Below are 17781 nucleotides of genomic sequence, written 5' to 3'. Positions count from 1 at the left end.
CAATAAGAAGAGTCTGAAGTGAGAAGGCACTGATAGGAGCCAAGCAGGAGAGCTTCATTCCTGTTTACATTGAGCTGTAGGAAGTTAGAACTCTTCCAGGACATGATGAATGACAGACTATCGGTCAGAACAGCAGTGATCCTGGAATGAAGGGCACAGGCAGAGAGATCAAGGTAGGTATCCTTCCATGTGTATGTGGAATATAATTGGAAAGTAACATCCTGTTTCCAAGAAAAGCTACTTAAAAGGAAGATCGACTTTTCTGGTTTTGTGGTTTCTCACACAGAATAAAGATTGATCAGGTCAATTTACACTTACTAATGCTTAGTTTTTGTTTCACTGCACACAATTACAAAACTATTAAAGATGAAGAAAATTATAAAAAGGCATGTTGTGTTGCACAATTCATGAGCGAGCCGTGTGAGCAATAAGGGATATGGACCCATGCTTCCTCGTTGCTTCATATGTGCGGAGAGAGGAATCCTGAAATTTCTCATGGTCTTAAATGTATGACATGGTTCACTCTATTCTACTAAGAAATAATCATAAAATTTAGCCAATTAATTTCTCCCCCACAAGACTGCTTAAAACATACTCGCCCTTCACAGATTTGTAATTTGAAACAATGTTACTGTCAATGTGTCTCAGTTAGTAGCATTCTGTGACCCTACCCCGCGTGAAGGACACTATATACAACAACAAAATTACACTTGTAAAGCGCCTTTTACGTCAAGAGGATGTCCCAATGCGCTGAACAGTCAGGGATCAGGAATCAGGACCAGAGCGTGGGGGGCAGTGTAGGGATAAGGGAGGGCGGAGATTTAGGAGGGGAGCCAGTCGAAAAGGAGGGTTTTGACTCATGCCTTGAAGGGAAAGAGCAAGGCGAAGGGATTGTGGAATGGCATTCCAAAGGATGGGAGCAGCGAGGCTGAAAGCCTGGCCACCGATGTTAGGGTGGGTTGGGCGGGAGACATAGATATAAATATAAATGCAAGTTGTTATTGTTGTTACTGGAAGAATCCTTACCTCTGTGTCAGAGCTTGCAGTAGTCGTCAGATGTGAAAGGTGCTATGGAAATTGTATTGATAAGATTAAGATTATTATTATTATTCCCAGAAGAAAAGTGAAATTGCTTGGTGTCTCTGGGCCATTATTCAATCCAAATAAGCAAAATAAAGCATTAAGACTCTCCAAAGTTTTGCCTACCTTAGGCAGATGATGATCTTCTTCTAAAAAAAGTTCATATTCTGTTGCGATGAGTTCCATGGATGCTAGGAAGCCATGGACATTTCAACACTTCCCTCCCTCCAAATTTTAGAGGACTTTATACAATAGAAATTCATATTTTTATTACACCTTTCACATGCATAGAAAGTCCCAAAGTGCTTGATACTGCGCTGACTGGACACCAGAGAAAGATGACTGAAAACACAATCAGAGAGGTACATCTTGGCACTAGTGGACATCTCCCAATTCAATCATAGTTCTGTTAGCGTATTTCATGATACATTAGTCTGCATTCAAACTTTGTGTAAGTTCTCTTACAAAAAAAATGATGCATTTCATGCTAAATATTGCCTATTAACTTAGGTCTTAACAGGAGAGGAGCACTCATATTCAATGAGTTCAATTATATCAAGACCTTCATAATCTGGCTAGCATTAACTGGTGAGTCCTTGAAGCACTGTTACATGCTTGAATTAACATACGACGATTTATGAATTAGCTCTAACCAATTGCTCATGATGGACCATGACATGTCACAAATCATTTGATCTCCCTCGCCCACCTTTTTTCCAGTTATGTAGTTCCATGAGCAAAGAGAAGCTAGAAGAATGAAAAAATATTAATCTTGTCCTATTGTACCTACCTTTCTTTACAGTTATACCCATCACTAATATAGCATCCTGCCCATTCAACCAGCAAGTTTGTGGAATCTGCCTGATATTGACATTGAGACTAATAATGAACCCTTTTTTGGTTTACTCTGTATTTGTTTTGTTTACTACAGCTGCCTGACAAAAACATGAAACAGATTGTCAGCTGGATGTTTGCCAAGAGCACAAAGCAGCCAGACTTACTTAACCCAGTGGGAAGCATTCTGCTCCTTCAGGCAACAATATTGACTGTGCATCAAATTATTCTCCTGTTAAAACATGAAATGAAATCCACTGCATCATTCTGCTTCATGAGAAAAAAATGCTTATTAGGCATGTTGCATGCAGTGTTCAATTGAATTTGTAAGAGATAGAGTAGACTGTTTGGTAACCAGCAGAGCATTTGCCTGCCCTCTTACTTCACTGTCACTGTCACACATAGATCTGTTTTCCCTTCTTCTCCACATATACCTGGTACACATGCTGCCAGTTAGAATAAAGTTTCTGCTCTTGCCCATGGCACTTCAAAAGGCTCTATCTGTCCCACTTTCGAAAAATATTTTTCTGTTTGTTTATTTGTTCATCGGTTTGTTTCATTATATTAACCACCTCTCATTTCCCTCAAGATTTATTCAATCTTCACCAGATAGCTGTTGCAGGGCTGAGATCCAGTGTTCTTACAGGAGTATTACTTGACTTTGCACCAGGTGTTTTATATTTACAGAATTAGTAACTATTGAATCTCACATTTACTTCTTCTGAATATGCCCGAGTTGTTAGCTTGGCTCAGTTGATAGCATTCTTGCCTCTGTGTGAGAAGATTGTAGGTTCAAGCCCCACATCGGAACTCATATGGTTATTAGAGGGGCGATCTTTGAGATGAAATACTAAATCAAGGTCTTTCTGTTTAAATGGACATTATTGACCCCAAGGCAAAATTGAAAAAGAGAAGGGAGTTTCTCCTTGTGTCATGGTTATGAATACCTGTGAAGCACTTTGAGATATCCTGTTGATGCAAAAGGTGCTTGGATAATAATCCTTGTAATTGATATGTCTCACAGTACTTCACAGAATATATTGTAAAGTGAACTGACTGTATTATGTGGGTGAAATGTGGCAGCCAATTGCAACAGCAGTGTCCCACAAACAGTCATGGATTGAGTGACCAAATTATTTTTTAAGAGATTATTACCCCGGAAAAGCAATCGGCCAATTGACTAACCACCGTGTTGCTACTTCCTGCTAGGTAAACAGAGGCTTGTGGTGTAAGGAAACTTGCCCAACCTTTTGTCCTGTTGGGAATCAAACCCAGGTCCTCTAACCACTAAGCGACAGGACTCCAGTATGTGCTATATCAAATCCAAGGAATATCATTTGCATCTCTGGAGCTCTGCTTTGTTTCTGATCTCCATTCTGACTCCAGTGCAGCTAGATTGCAACCAAATTTGGCTCCTTGTATCTGACAAAGATTGGCATCAATGGCATCTGAGCAAAATTCCAGTAGATTGGCCTCAGGGTACATGCAGGATTTGCATCCAGGCTGCGATCCCTGCTGGTGTTTTGCGTCTGGGCTCTTTTTCAGCTGAGAAAAAGGCTCGAAAGGTGTACCAAAAGTCTAAGAGCTGATTATCGGCAACAACAATTCCTTTATTAACATTCAGGATCTTTTTCCACCCTCCCCACCCCCAGCTCAATTAGTTTTACATTCATAGAAAATCCCACAATTTCAGTGTTTCAATTGGAATTCACTGTTAGTGCAGTTTGCAAACGGCATATTCAACATCAATATACAACAACAACTTGAATTTATATAGCGCCCTCCAAGCTGGGTAGCATCTCAGAGTGCTTAAGAATGGTGGAGCCCGAGGCCGAGCCAGGGGGAAGGGGAAGGTGACAGTAGGCGCGGTAGAAGAGGAAGGTCTTCAGGCGCGACCTGCAGATGGGGTAGGAGGGGATGAGGTGAAGGGGTTGAGGGAAGGAGTTTCAGGGCATAGTGGCTGAAGGCACGGCCGCCGATGGTGGAGTGGAGGATTCGGAGAATACGGAGGAGGCCGGACCCAGTGGAGTGGAAGCAGCGGGTACTGCTGTGGGTAGTGAGGAGGGTAGAGAGATAGGGCAGTGCCAAAGAATGGAGGGATTTAAACACTAGAGGGAGGATCTTGAAGTTGTTCTGCTCTGACAATGTAGTTTGGCAAGGACTGGAGTGTTGGCTAGTGGAATTTGGCGATATATAATTCCTGCATAAATAATTCAGTGCAACCTTAGATTCTGAGTCAATATCTCCAAAGAAAAAATAATCAAATGCCCAGCTTTAACAAGACAAGGTACAATATACAGCCAGTTAGAATGCTGTACACTGATGAAACTGTATTCTTTGTATTTTATTGTTCCATTTTGACACCTAAATGAGAGAATGAAAGTTTTTTTTTAAAGAAAACAGAAATGAAAACTGCTAAGAGTTCAAACTCAATACTTACTATTGAGTTAGTTACTGAAGCAATGGAATAAAACAATACAAATTGAAGTTGAAGATGCAACATTACAAATTAATACGACAAAGAAAGATTGAAAAAAGATTTTGAAACTTTAGAAGAGGATTGCCCTTCTTTATTAATAAAATAATAAATAGAACATCATTCTTTATTAATAATATTAAATTTGGTGTAGCACTATTCCCATCGGGAGGAAGCCTCAAAGCTCTTCACAGAATATACTGTAAAGTGTGCTGAGTGTATATTTTCGAAGCAAATACAGCAGCCAATTTGCACACAGCAATGGTCCACAAACAGCAATTAAGTGAATAATAAATTTTATCTGAGGATTGTTGGCCAGATCACTGGAAGAAACTCCTTTGACTTTTCTAATGGTAGCCATAGGATCTTTAACGTTTATATAAACAGGCAAGTGCAATCTCAGTTTAACATCTTTACCTGAAGGACTGACCTCTGACAATGCAACAGACTCCCAACACTATATTGGAGTGTCAGTCTAGACAATATGAATCAGAGTTACTACTGTGTTCCAATGATCTACTTATCAGGAAATTGATGTAAGCCATTGGAGTGTGGATTCAAGGTTTCTGTGACAGTTTCCTTTGTTTTTTAAAAAAGTCAGCAAGTAGCTAGCAGATCAAAGGAGTGGCTGTATGGGAATTGGAGCAGTGTGCTGAGTGCAGGCAAGTCTCGAGTAAATACCACTGACACTAAGCAAGTTAGGAGGAGGAGAGAATTAGTGGTAATTGACACAATGAAGATGTTAAGAACCACCACAAATTGTACCTCAAAAATCTGATATGGTGCAAGTACCATGCACCAATTTAATATTCAGAATGGGCAGCCTTGAGGCAGTATTATATCAAAGATTAATGATAACATCAGGAATGTTCCAATCAATTTCCCATTTCTTAGATTTTCCATCCTTATGGAAAAGTCTGATAATGAAGCAGAGATGGTTCTTAGAACGTTGGTAAATTTACAGACCTTGGTGAACAAGAACATTCGATTATTTTCTGGTCTATTTGCCAAACTTTATCACCCTTTAAAGAATAACTGCATGGATTTCAGTGTTTGAGGGAGAAAGTAGTTTCAGCAACTTTTTTATTTCAGCAGAAAGACGTTGTCATTGGTTAGCCTGTGGTAATACTTTGATTAAGAATTTATAGCACCTACTCCAAAAATCATGAAATGCTCTTCAACTGATGGAAGAATTATACTTTATTCAACAAGCTTCACTCATTCTGTAACTGCTATGCAAGTAATGATTGATAATATCTAGTATATAATGCCACTGGCATTGCTCTAGAGCCTGTGTTAAAGAGAATTAGTGCTACCATAAAATAACATATTTGTAGAATATTATTTTTTCTTAATAATGAAGAATTCATGTTTTGCACACCTCATTTCCTTTTAATAATACAAGTAGTGAAAATATGTTCTGGCATGTGAATGGTAACAGTTTTATTGTGCAAACCATGACCCAATTATGATTTAAGGATATGCTCAGTATTGTATCGTGAGCCAGTAGTTTGGTTCCTGAGCCAGACAGGTCCATGGTACTCCAGGGCACTGCTGACGACAGATCGGTCAACCTGCCAGATAGAATTTGGAGAAGCAGACTAGAAGCAGGGATTATTCTCTTAGTTCCTGCTAATCCTGAAAATCAAAGCTCCAGTGGACAAAGTGGTCCTAGCTGGACATGCTACAGGAAGCTTGCCAGATTGTGACATACCATATAATATTAGCTGGTTAAGCTCCAGTTGTATCCAAACATGCACTCTGGTATCCCAATGTCTTAGCTCTCAACCTGCAACTAATACTATCTAGATTTAGGCAAGTAGTGTGTGTCCCTCCAGGGATAGAATGAATATTCCATTCCAAACACAGGGAAAATTTCATGTGAAGGTAGTATACATACGTGGAAATCTTAGTTTGGGTAGCTTCTCTCAAGTTTGGTTATGGGGTTTTCAAAACAAGATATATATATTTATTTATTTAACGCCCTTCCTGTGGTGAAGCATCTCAAAGCACTTAAATAAAAAGGAGAAATTGTGAAATTATTCACACGCAAAATACAATCACATCACTTTATAGTAAATCCTGCGAGGCACTTTGAGAGATCCTCCCAACCTGAAAGACACTATATCAAATGCAAGGATTATTATTATTTTTTATCTGTTCAAAATGTGCTGCCTTATCTAACATTTCTGTCATATGACAAAATTATTACTGTGGCCTTGCTTCTCTCAATACATATATACTGAGTAATGTCTTTCCATCCAAATGTAATGCTCCAGTAAATTAATTTCATTGTGACATTAACCTTGAAACAAGTTTGACGTTGTCCATATAGATAACATTTATCTGCAGGAGCAACTTGACCATTATTTAGATATATAGATCAATGTTAAAATGACATAGAAATCTTCAGATAAATTTTCAAAGATCCCAAAGCTGTCAGTTTGGTGTAGGTCAGGTCAATGATTTAGTTCAACTAAAAAAAAGCGGTTCGTAGCAAAATATAAATAATTATAATAAGGGCCTTTCACATAGGCAGGACATCTCAAAGCACTTCATATAATTTACTACACCATGTAGTGACTGCCTTTTATACGTCCAGCACCTTGGGATGTCCTCCTGATGTGAAATGCGCTAGACAAATGTAATTTGTTGTTGGTGGTGGTGATGTTGTAAACACAGCAGACAATTTGCATAGAGCAATGTCTCATAAAGAGGTATGAATGAATGATCAATTGTATTTAGTGAACTATTGACCAGGATACTGGGACAGATACCCGTCTCTTTTCAAATACTTCCACAAAGTTGTTGATGTCCAACTGAATAGACAAACAGGAACTCAATTTAACATCTCATCTAAAGGATGGCATTTCCAGCAATACAGCATTCCCTCAACACTGTATACGAGTGTCAGTCAGTCTGGACTGCGACATACAAGTCCCAAAGTGGGCCTTCAACCAGTCTTCTGATTCAGAAGTGAGAGGGCTACCAATCGAGACAGGCTAACACCCTAATTAACTAAACAAACATTGGTGCTTGGACTGAAATGAGTGATGCTCTGAATTTTTTTTTGAAGCAGACAGTCTATTGCATAAGTTAACTTTTTTTAAAAAAAACATTATATATTCATGAATATATTCTCATGAATATAAAAGTACAACCAAAAATCCAGACATTACAAAAGGATTTAAAATCAATTGCAACCTAAACTCTATGTTTCAGTGCAAAGGAGTATTGTATTAACTTCCAGAAAATGTGCAGAATTTGTTCATTTGAAATATATACTTAATTTTAGATTTAACTAATTTCATAAGTTTTGGATGTGCAAGACAATTGATGATTGACACCTGTGAAGTAGCAAGGGCCTGCTACTTTTTTTGATGAGACATAAAATGGCTTTTGTATTATAGCCATGATCAAGAGTTATGTCAACTCACATGCAGAATAAAAAGAATAATCATGATGGTTCAACCATAATATTCATATCTTACTTTTCAGGGAAAGAGAGAGTGGTAACATTTGAGCCCAATCCTGTTCAGAAACGAGTGGGGAATTTCCGGTTGGTGTTCAATGTAGTGATATTAGTGATGACAGTCTCTGTTGGGACTGTTCACCATTACTTTCCAAATCAAAGCTAAGAGATCTTTTTATTCCCCGTTTTAAATCTACTTTAGATATCACAAATGGAATATCTCCAAAGTTACCCAATGTTATAGCAATGATTGAAGTTTGCAAATTAAATTATGGAGTATGTTTTCAAAATTATAATAAAAATCAGGAAAAATTCCAATCCCAAAAGCCAACAACAGTCATTCTGTGGCCAGGTGTTTGTTTCACAATTTTCTTGTCAGAAATTTAGTTGGTTGAGAAGACAGATGCCATCATGATAATAATCCTTGTATTTGATATAACGCCTTATCACATCTTTGAGATGTCTCAAAGCGCTTCACAGAATATACTGTAAAGTGAATTGACTGTATATATTGTGGAGTCCTATAGCTCAGTGGTTGGAGAACTTGCTTTGTGAGCAAGAGGCCTGGGTTCGATTCCCAGCAGAGTGGAACCTTGGGCAGTTTCCTTTACTCCACACGCCTGATAATAAGCCCTCAAGATAAAAAAAATAATAAATTGGTCATCATGTAAACAGGCCATTTGGCCCAACCAGTCTCTACTGCTGTTCATACTCCAAATGAGCCTTCCAAATCCCATTCTGTATTCCCTGTCCCATTTCCATCTATTCCCTTCTCTCTCATGTGCATCCATATATGTCACATGTCATGTTTTGTGAAAGTCCTGCGATTAGCACATACCTAGAACTTCCGTCCTCCGATCCAACCCTTACTGGCAGGCAAACGTTCACACACTATGCATTGGCTTTCTGAAACTTCCTCCCAAATTTCCTCTGCCTCACACTATGGTCCATATCTACCTTCAAAATCTTGCTAAAAACTTCTTTGACTACACTTTCACATAATAATCCTTGCATTTGATATAACACCTTATATCTTCGAGATGTCTCAAAGCTCTTCTCAGAATATACCATAAAGTAAATTGACTGTATATTTTGTGGGTGAAATGCAGCAACCTGTTGCACACAGCAGTGTCCCACAAACAGTTGTGGATTGAGTGACCAAATTATCATTTTTAAATAAAAGTTCATATACCTCCTCAGGCGTTCATGTTTTCATCCATCCAGAAAAGCTCTGTGAGATGTTATCCTACTTGAAAGGAATAGTCTTAGATAGTCACACACCATACAATTACCATACAATTTGGTAACTTTGTAGCTCAGTGGTTAGAGCACTCACTTTGCAAGCAAGAGACCTGGTTTCAATTCCGGCAGAGTGAAACCTTGGGCAAGTTTCCTTACTCCATACGCCTGATAATAATCCCTCAAGATAAAAAAAGAACAATAATAAATTTGTCACTTCAATCCATGACTGTTTGTGGGACACTGCTGTGCGCAATTGGCTGCCGCGTTTCGCCCACAAATATGCAGTCAATTCACATTACAGTCTATTCTGTGAAGCGCTTTGAGACGTCTAGAAGACGTGAAAAGTGCTATGTCAAATGCAAGGATTATTATTATTATAACTTCACTGAATTTTATACCATAGAACTCAAATTCAGTCTAGCTCCAGGATATTCCAGTCTTCTGCCTGGCGTCATGAAGACACAAACTGTTTACTTATACCCTTAATCCTAGATTATAAATCTCTTGATTATTGGCAATACTGATTTCTACTACAGATGTCATGCAATCAAATGCACCACCTGTTCAGTCACACACAATGAAACAACTTTTCTATATTTCCCATACTCCCCATTATAATTCAGTATATGTTCTCATGAAGGAGCAAAAATGGATATAAAAGTATAATACAAAATAGTAATAATAAAGCTCGCTTTTTATAGAGCCTATGAATTTCAATACATCTTAAAGTGCTTCAACTTAAAGTGCTTTTTTGCCAAAAAGTCTAGTGACTATGTATTATTGCTTGAAAATAAGACAAAGGTCATTGTTTACCACTTGGTCTTAATGCAAAAAAACTAACAGTACCAAGGAACACATTTATAATCATTTTGATAAATGCATGTTGATTTCCCCATTACAGTAAATGGTGAAATGTACGATTATATCTGTTTGTAGAAAAAATATAATTTCCTCCTTTATACAATAAAATACAACAATATAAATTTACAGCACCTATCAAATCAATAGGATGTCCCAAGGCGCTTAACAATACTGGGTTGGCATTATTCTTTTGCTTATGTTACAAAATAAAGATTGAGAAAAATGGGGAAATAACATTGAAAAATAAAAAAATATTTTTATTGTAATATTCTACATTGCACTCTGTTGTGGTATAAATCCTTGAATATTAATCCCTCGCTGTAGGGTGACTTGCACATTCTTTACATTTATAACTTGGAGATAGATTGTGTACTCTAAGATAGATACAACTTTCATAGCATCTTTATTTTTCTATCCATGTCCCTCAGGCTATTTCCAACAAAGAAAGTAAGACACAGTTTACCAGAGTGGTATTTGATTCACACGGCTGCTTAAAATAATTGTTCTTCTCATACATCAGCCAATAGTGAATTTCAAAACGACTTTTTACAAAGAGTAAAACAAACCAGTTTTCCCTCTCTCTTTTTGACCATATCCACAAACTCCACTGTAAGAAAATTGTCTCCATATATTTCCAACTTCCCCTGTTGCTATCAAAATGGTAATGGTAATTATAGCTTGTCATCTTGTACTTTCAAGCGAATTTAAATTTGGAAATGTTCAAGCCTAAACCTGTGAGCTGATACTTTTTATACATAACTCAAAAGAGAGATTTGTCATCTTCGGAGGTGAAACCCTAATATTTGTCATATTAGGACATGGAACAATGTCCATCCTGATTGATGTGACTAGTTGCTGGGAGACAAGGATGTTTAAACATCACAGTGTGTGTTTTGACAAATGACCTATGAAACGTCAAAATAACTCCCAAGTCCTTAATTGAACCATCTGCTTCTGTACCACTGAATGGTTTCACTTAACCTGATCCAGTGCACGCCTGCTCTTGAAATCAAGGAGCCATAGTGGTCATTGGTGGTCAAAACAAATGGTGGTATCTTGACAAGAGGGAAAATGAAATGTTGCAATATTGTTCGAGTTCCTTATATATGATCCCGAATATATTTTTTCTGAAGACTTTTATGATCTTTTCAGTACTTGTGTTTTACATTTCGCTTCATTAACTTATTGCACATTAGTGTGGGGAAAAACATTTTGATGTGCAATTGTACAAAATACAAAAAAAGTTAATGTTATAAAGAATAACACAAGTTTGCTAAACTAAATGAATGTAATTGGTTAAATAACCTTTTCTCTGTGAATAGGCAGCACACAATCTGAGATCTGGCTTTAATCCTAGCTTACACTGTGGGGATGAACCTCTCAGCACTCTGCTGGATATACTGACTCACACCAAAATAAAGTTCTATTGACAATAAAACCACAGCCAAAATATGCCTTTAATTTGGCACAACTTCACACTGAATTGGCAGATTCTATCAGACAGCTTGCAAGCAAGCTGCTGTGGCAAATGGAAATGTCACACTGTTACAGTATGAGGCACTCTTTTGTGTTTGAGGTTAAGATATATTAATCAAAAATGTGCCCAAGAGTAATGGTAAAAGGTCTGTCCACTTCAAAGAGTTCAAAACTAACTCTCCATAAGAGATAAACAATGGAAAGCAAATCCAAGAAGACATCACGTAATGCATGTTCACTTAAATTCAGTGAATTAGAGGATATCTGGGACTTTAATGATAACTTGCTGAAAGTGCAAAACAGGCAATTTGTGACCTGCATATCACTTAGAGGAGCTTCAGGAGTCCTGAAGGAGTCTACATTAATTTGTATGTCTGAATAAACTTGTTTTCACTGTGTGGCTAATTGAATTTGTTAGTGAAATAAAGTGACTGATGGATCTGGCTGATGTCATACTTGATTGTAATGTTCAGAACAATCATTGTGTCTACTCTCCTTTTGCATAAAATCTAAGTAGCTTCTTATCCCTCGTTTCCCAACCAGGACAGAAATTAATATTTAAAAAAAGTAAATTCTTAACAGTACCAAATAAGATCAAGCATATAATAATAATAATCATCATCGCATTTGGTACAATATTTTTCATGTTTGGAGGATATCTCAGCGATTCGTCAGATTTACTGTAACGTGTATGTGGAGTCCTGTAGCTCAGTGGTTAGAGCACTCGCTTTGGAAGCGAGAGACCTGAGTTCAATTCCAGGCAGGGCGAAACCTTGGGCAAGTTTCCTTACTCCACACGCCTAATAATAATCCCTCCAAAAACCCAAAACAATAATAAATTGGTCATTTTCAATCTACGACTGTTTGTGGGACATTGCTGTGCACAATTGGCTGCCGCGTTCTCCCGCAAATATACAGTCAATTCACTTTACAGTGTGTTCTGTGAAGCGCTTTGGGACGTCCTCCCGACGTGAAAAGCGCTATATCAAATGCAAGGATTATTATTATTATAGTGACTAGTATTTTTATTGCATCCAATAAAGAAATCAAAGGAGAATGAATGGCACACTATTATAATTCAGGCACATGAGTTTTCAGACAAAGCATGCTCACCTAAGACCTGATAATGATCCGAAAGGTTACTCTGGCCAATCACATGATCGAATTGAGACCATAGTTTGAAAATACGGATCTGTGAATATGAATTGAACAATCAACAGAGACAACATTGCTGAACCTAGCAAATTAATCAGAATTCTCTGGTCCACAATGACACAACAACAACAACAAGATTCCATTTATTGAGCGCCTTTCACGTCGGGAGGACGTCCCAAGGCGCTGTACAGTTGGGTCAGGACCCGAGCAGGGGGGAAATGGTCAGGGTGAGGGGAGGGAAGGGAGGGAGCGAGGAGGGGGTAGAGAGTCGAGAGGGGAGCTGAAGGCACGGTCAAAGAGAAAGGTCTTGAGACCGGCCTTGAAGGAGGAAAGGGAGGAGGCAAGGCGAAGGCACTGGGGGATAGAGTTCCAGAGCCTAGGGGCTGAGAGGCTGAAGGCCTGGCCACCAATAGTAGGGCGGTTGGGGCGGGGGATGTGGAGGAGACCGGAGCCAGAGGAACGGAGGGTACGGGCGGGTAGGTAGGGGGATAGTAGGTCGGAGAGGTAGGAGGGAGCAAGGTCGTAAATGGCCTTGTAGGTGAGGATCTTGAATTCGAGGTGAATTTCCTGACGTGAAAGGAAACTTGGCCAAGGTTTCGCCCTGCCAGGAATCGAATCCAGTTCTTTTGCTTGTGAGGCGAGTGCTCTAACCACTGAGTTACAGGACTCCAAGGCGTAATATCAAATGCAAGTATTATTATTATACCTGAATAACATTCTAAATAATAATCCATGCATTTGACAAATCACCTTTCACTTTGAGAAGACTTCTCAAAGCATTTGAAAGGCTTTACAGTAAACTGAGCGTATTTTGTAGGTGAATGTTATAACCAATTTGCGTACAACAATGCTCCACAAACAGCCAAGAGAATGACCAATTTTATTTATGATGATGCTGCCAGTGCCTGAGGTGTGGAGGTTCTGAAAAGATGGCAGTGATCCTGGATTCAAAGGTGGAGTCAGAGTTGGGTGTCTTCCGCATATATGTTGTGCAGATCCCTGACTGTCCAGCACCTTGGGACGTCCTCCTGATGTGAAAGGCGTGATACAAATGTAATTTGTTACTGTTGTAAGTTGACCCTATGTCTGCGGATGATGTCACCAAGAGGGAGCACATACATATTGAAGAGTAGAGGACCAAGGACAAAGCCCTGAGGAACGCCACATGAAACAGTGCAGGGGCGAGAGAAAAAGACATTTGTGGACACAACAGGATATGGTGTGAAAGGTAGGATCTGGACCAGTCAAGGACAAATCCATGAAGGTTGAGATGAGACGGTGGAGGAGGATAGAGTGGTCAACGATGTAAAGACAGCAGAGAGGTCAAAGAGGACAAGGAGACAGAGGAAACCATGGCTACAGATGGACTAAATGTCATTTGTCATTTTGACCAAAGTTGTTTCTGTGCTGTGGGCAGTTGGAATTGCCATTAAGTTCCACCAACTGTGTTCAGCTCAGGACTGAGGGCCTCCTGATTGGCTCCCGTCAGCACCTCCACACCTCAGGCGCTGACAAGATCACCATCTATGGATGCACACTCCACCTTACTAAGCCAGTCCAGAACCTTGACGTCTTGTTTGACCCTCAACTATGCTTTCTACCCCACATCCATGCCATGACCAGCTCTGCCTTTCCCCACCTCACCAACATTGCCCGGATCAGCCATGGTCTCACACTAGGTCACCGAACCCTCATACACACATTCATAACATGGAGGCTTGACTATGCAAACTCCTTGCTTGCCGGCCTCCCAAACTCCTCCCTCCATAGGCTGCAGATCATCCAGATCTCTGCAGCCCATGTCATCTCCTGCTCCATGACCCTATCACTCCCATCTTCGCCCGACTCCACTGGCTTCCCATCACTCAGAGGATACAGTTCAAGATCCTGGTCCTCACCTTCAAAGCCCTCCATGGCCTTGCTCCCCCTTTCTCTGTGACCTCCTAATCCCCTACCATCCTGCCCGCTCCCTCTTCTCAGTGGGCTCTGGCCTGCTTCATGTCCCCCACCTCATCCACCCCATCATTGGCTGGTGGGCCTTCTGCCACTTTGTCTCTATCCTCTGGAACTCCATCCCGCAGTCTCTCTGCCTTGCCCCCTCCCTTGCCTCCTTCAAGACCCATCTGAAGACCCTCCTCTTCAACCATAATATGTTCGCACGTGCCTCACCCAAACCATAAATTCTGCATACGGGTTGTTAATGCCACCTGGAAATTAGACCCAAATGTCATTTTATTTATTCTTTGAAACTGCATAAATTTATTTATCAGTACTTAAACATTTGCAAAAATCATGCAAAACAGAAGAGAATAGTGTGCAGTCCACATGAGCAAATTTTATGCACTGAGCGGAATAAGCTTCCTTGTTCTTTAGACTTTAAAAAATGAATTTGTCAAGGGTGTGATTACAACATAAAAAAAACTTGAAGCCTAGTCTTTGCCATGACATAGAACAGATGAGTATAATTCTCAAAGCTTGTCAGTTTGAGTATCACTTGGGATTAATATTTCAGTTCCTTGTAATTTAAAAGTGCAATTAACTGAACTACAATTAAACAATTAAATCAAATCAGTAATATGTACATTAATGGCTGGTTGCTGATCTCCTTACATTACTGCTCAAAACCAAGAACATTACCAGCAGTACAACAAATCAATGTTCATTTCAGATCTGAAATTGGCTTCAGACAAGTAGCTTTAAAATGAATATTTTGTTCAGGCATATTTATATTCTCTACTATATAAAAAAAATTGAGAATATCAATGCTTATTTTCACTGGATGGATTGTTTTAAAATTACCACCATTATTGATAACTATTGATTATATGAAATGCAAGCAGTTCATGAGAGTTGATCTTATCTTGGAGGCAAACAAGAAAGGTACAATTAAAAGAGTGCTGAAATAGCAAATGAAAGTACAAGAAGTCAATATACGCGTGTGTATGAGTTGAAGCAACATATACTGTAATCCAAATGCACACATAAAGAAAAAAAAAAAATTTTTTACAAATGATAATTTGGTCACTCAATCCGCAACTGTTTGTGGGACACTGCTGTGCGCAATTGGCTGCCTCATTTCGCCCGCAAAATATACAGTCAATTCACTTTACAGTATATTTTGTGAAGCACTTTGAGACATCTCAAATAAGTGATAAGGCGCTATCTCAAATGCAAGGATTATTATTATGATTTAACCTGCTTCTAGCAGAAGGCACTGGACAATGATCCTTACCTGTTTTTCTCTTTGCTTAACTCAAAGCTTCAGCAGTAATCAAGAATTAACTCAGTCTCTGTAGCTCAACCACTCACTGATCCAATGCCTGAATTAAAGTGCAACACTCTTAAAACATTTTGTAAGTGGCATATTTTGTTGTTAAAACAGCAGAAACTTGCATTTATACAGTGCCCTTCACACCAGATGGAGCATTTGAATCTTAACAATGCATAATCCACAAACTTTCACCAGAAAAGAAAAAAAGGAGTTTCAGTACTTACCTTAAAACTTTGAATACTGATATTTTGTTTTCTCTCCATTGTTTTTAATGAATAGACCAATGTATCTGAGTGCATTCAGTCTACCTTTTTATTATTAAAGCCACTTTTTATCATTATTTTACAATGGGTCCCACAAAAGTAGCTAGCAGCATTTCAAAAGGCTTAACATTTTCACAAGTTTATAAGTCATACCATCAGCCATTCAGTTAATAATGATGGATTAGTGAGTAAAGGCAGCAGCTGGTGTAGCATTAAAGCATTTAGGACAGAGATGTATGATTCCTGGGCTCTGCCGAATTAAGTGCTCTCAGCTGGGGCAGTAGTTGGGGTACTGGAATTGGCTCTGAGCTCAGTAGGATCAACCAGCTGGACAGTGGTTGTGAGTTGAGAACTGGATCAGCCTCAGCTGTATTGGCCTCCTTAAACATCTTCCTGAATCTCTTTATTTGTGAGCCTTGGTCTTGTCTCAAAAACTCTGCTGGATTCTCTTATGAGAAGTAGAAAGAGCTGAAACAGAAAACAGCATTAATACTTCACTACATATATATATGTAAGAACACACATACCATTGCATTTGATAGAGCACTTTACCACTTAAAGCACTTTACAGGAAATACAACCGAAACCTTTCTTGGGCAACTATCTATCCCCCTGAAACCTGCACCTGTGGTTACCAGAAAAAGTCCCACTTATTTATTTATAATAATAATCATTCTTACATTTAGGTATAGTTTGCCCACAAATATACAGTGAATTCTCTGTGAAGCGCTTTGAATTCCCTTAACTTCTGGTTCAAAAGTTATGTATGCTTAGAACTTTTGCCCCACTTTTTTCACTATGTAGCAGTTTCATAAGGTCACAAGATCAGTTTGGATGAAGAAGGCCTTTCATCCCATTTGATCTCACCTTTCCAAAATACTCAGCCTATCATCCATCCTCCCATCACAATATCCAGCTGTGTTTTAAACGAATCCAGTATCCTCACCTCGAGCCACCCTTCCTGGTGACCCATTCTAGTTGTCTCACTTCACTTTTCTTTTGTGTGACGGTTAGAGTTCATGTCATTGTATTGTTGAGATGGAATTTATCAGGATTATTTTCTTTACCAAAAAGGACTGCGTTTTGCAATAAAGATTAAAGGTAGTTTATGTGTGCACCAATAGACATCTTACAGATCATTGGATTGGCAGCCATAACTAATCCTGAGACCTAAACAAATTAAAATGTTTCCTTGTACTTCAAAATAAAAAGCTTGCCTGTAGATTAATAAAAATTGAGAAATTGCACTGCTATATCTTTGGTTCAATCTTGGAAGTGATTCAAAAGCTACTAGATGCTGACTGAGGACATGATGATGAACTCTGATGGTAATATTTTCAATTCCAAACCTTTTTGTTTCCTCCTTTTAGGAATTTAGGTGCCAAACATACAATTGTTTTCTGGGACACAGCTGATGAATTATTGATGTGCTGCTGTAGAATTATACAATTCTCAACATACTTTCAATCATAGGAGGCTAGTGATAATATTCTTGGGGGAAGGAAGGGAGTAAATCCCCTCTCAAAAACTCTTCTGTTCAGTTCCTGTGTTGATTGCAGTGCCCTGAAACTCAGCAGCCAGATAAGGAATCTAGAAACTAGAATAGACTGCTATGACAATTAGCCGTAATATCGTATGACATATCAGGAGA

At 38.9% G+C, this 17781-nt stretch overlaps 1 non-coding gene across 1 annotated transcript; it reads left to right on the top strand.

Annotated features, from left to right (window-relative positions):
* The first annotated feature begins 12138 nt into the window (after positions 1-12138).
* Positions 12139-12210, top strand: trnap-ugg. The gene has a single exon. It is a non-coding gene; the product is annotated as a tRNA-Pro (tRNA).
* The last annotated feature ends 5571 nt before the right edge of the window (positions 12211-17781 follow it).

The sequence above is a fragment of the Callorhinchus milii genome, unplaced genomic scaffold, assembly GCF_018977255.1.
Source record: "Callorhinchus milii isolate IMCB2004 unplaced genomic scaffold, IMCB_Cmil_1.0 Scaffold2, whole genome shotgun sequence".
Classification (NCBI taxonomy): domain Eukaryota; kingdom Metazoa; phylum Chordata; class Chondrichthyes; order Chimaeriformes; family Callorhinchidae; genus Callorhinchus; species Callorhinchus milii.
The sequence above is the reverse complement of the archived record's forward strand: the minus strand, read 5'-3'. Positions and strand labels throughout refer to the sequence as shown.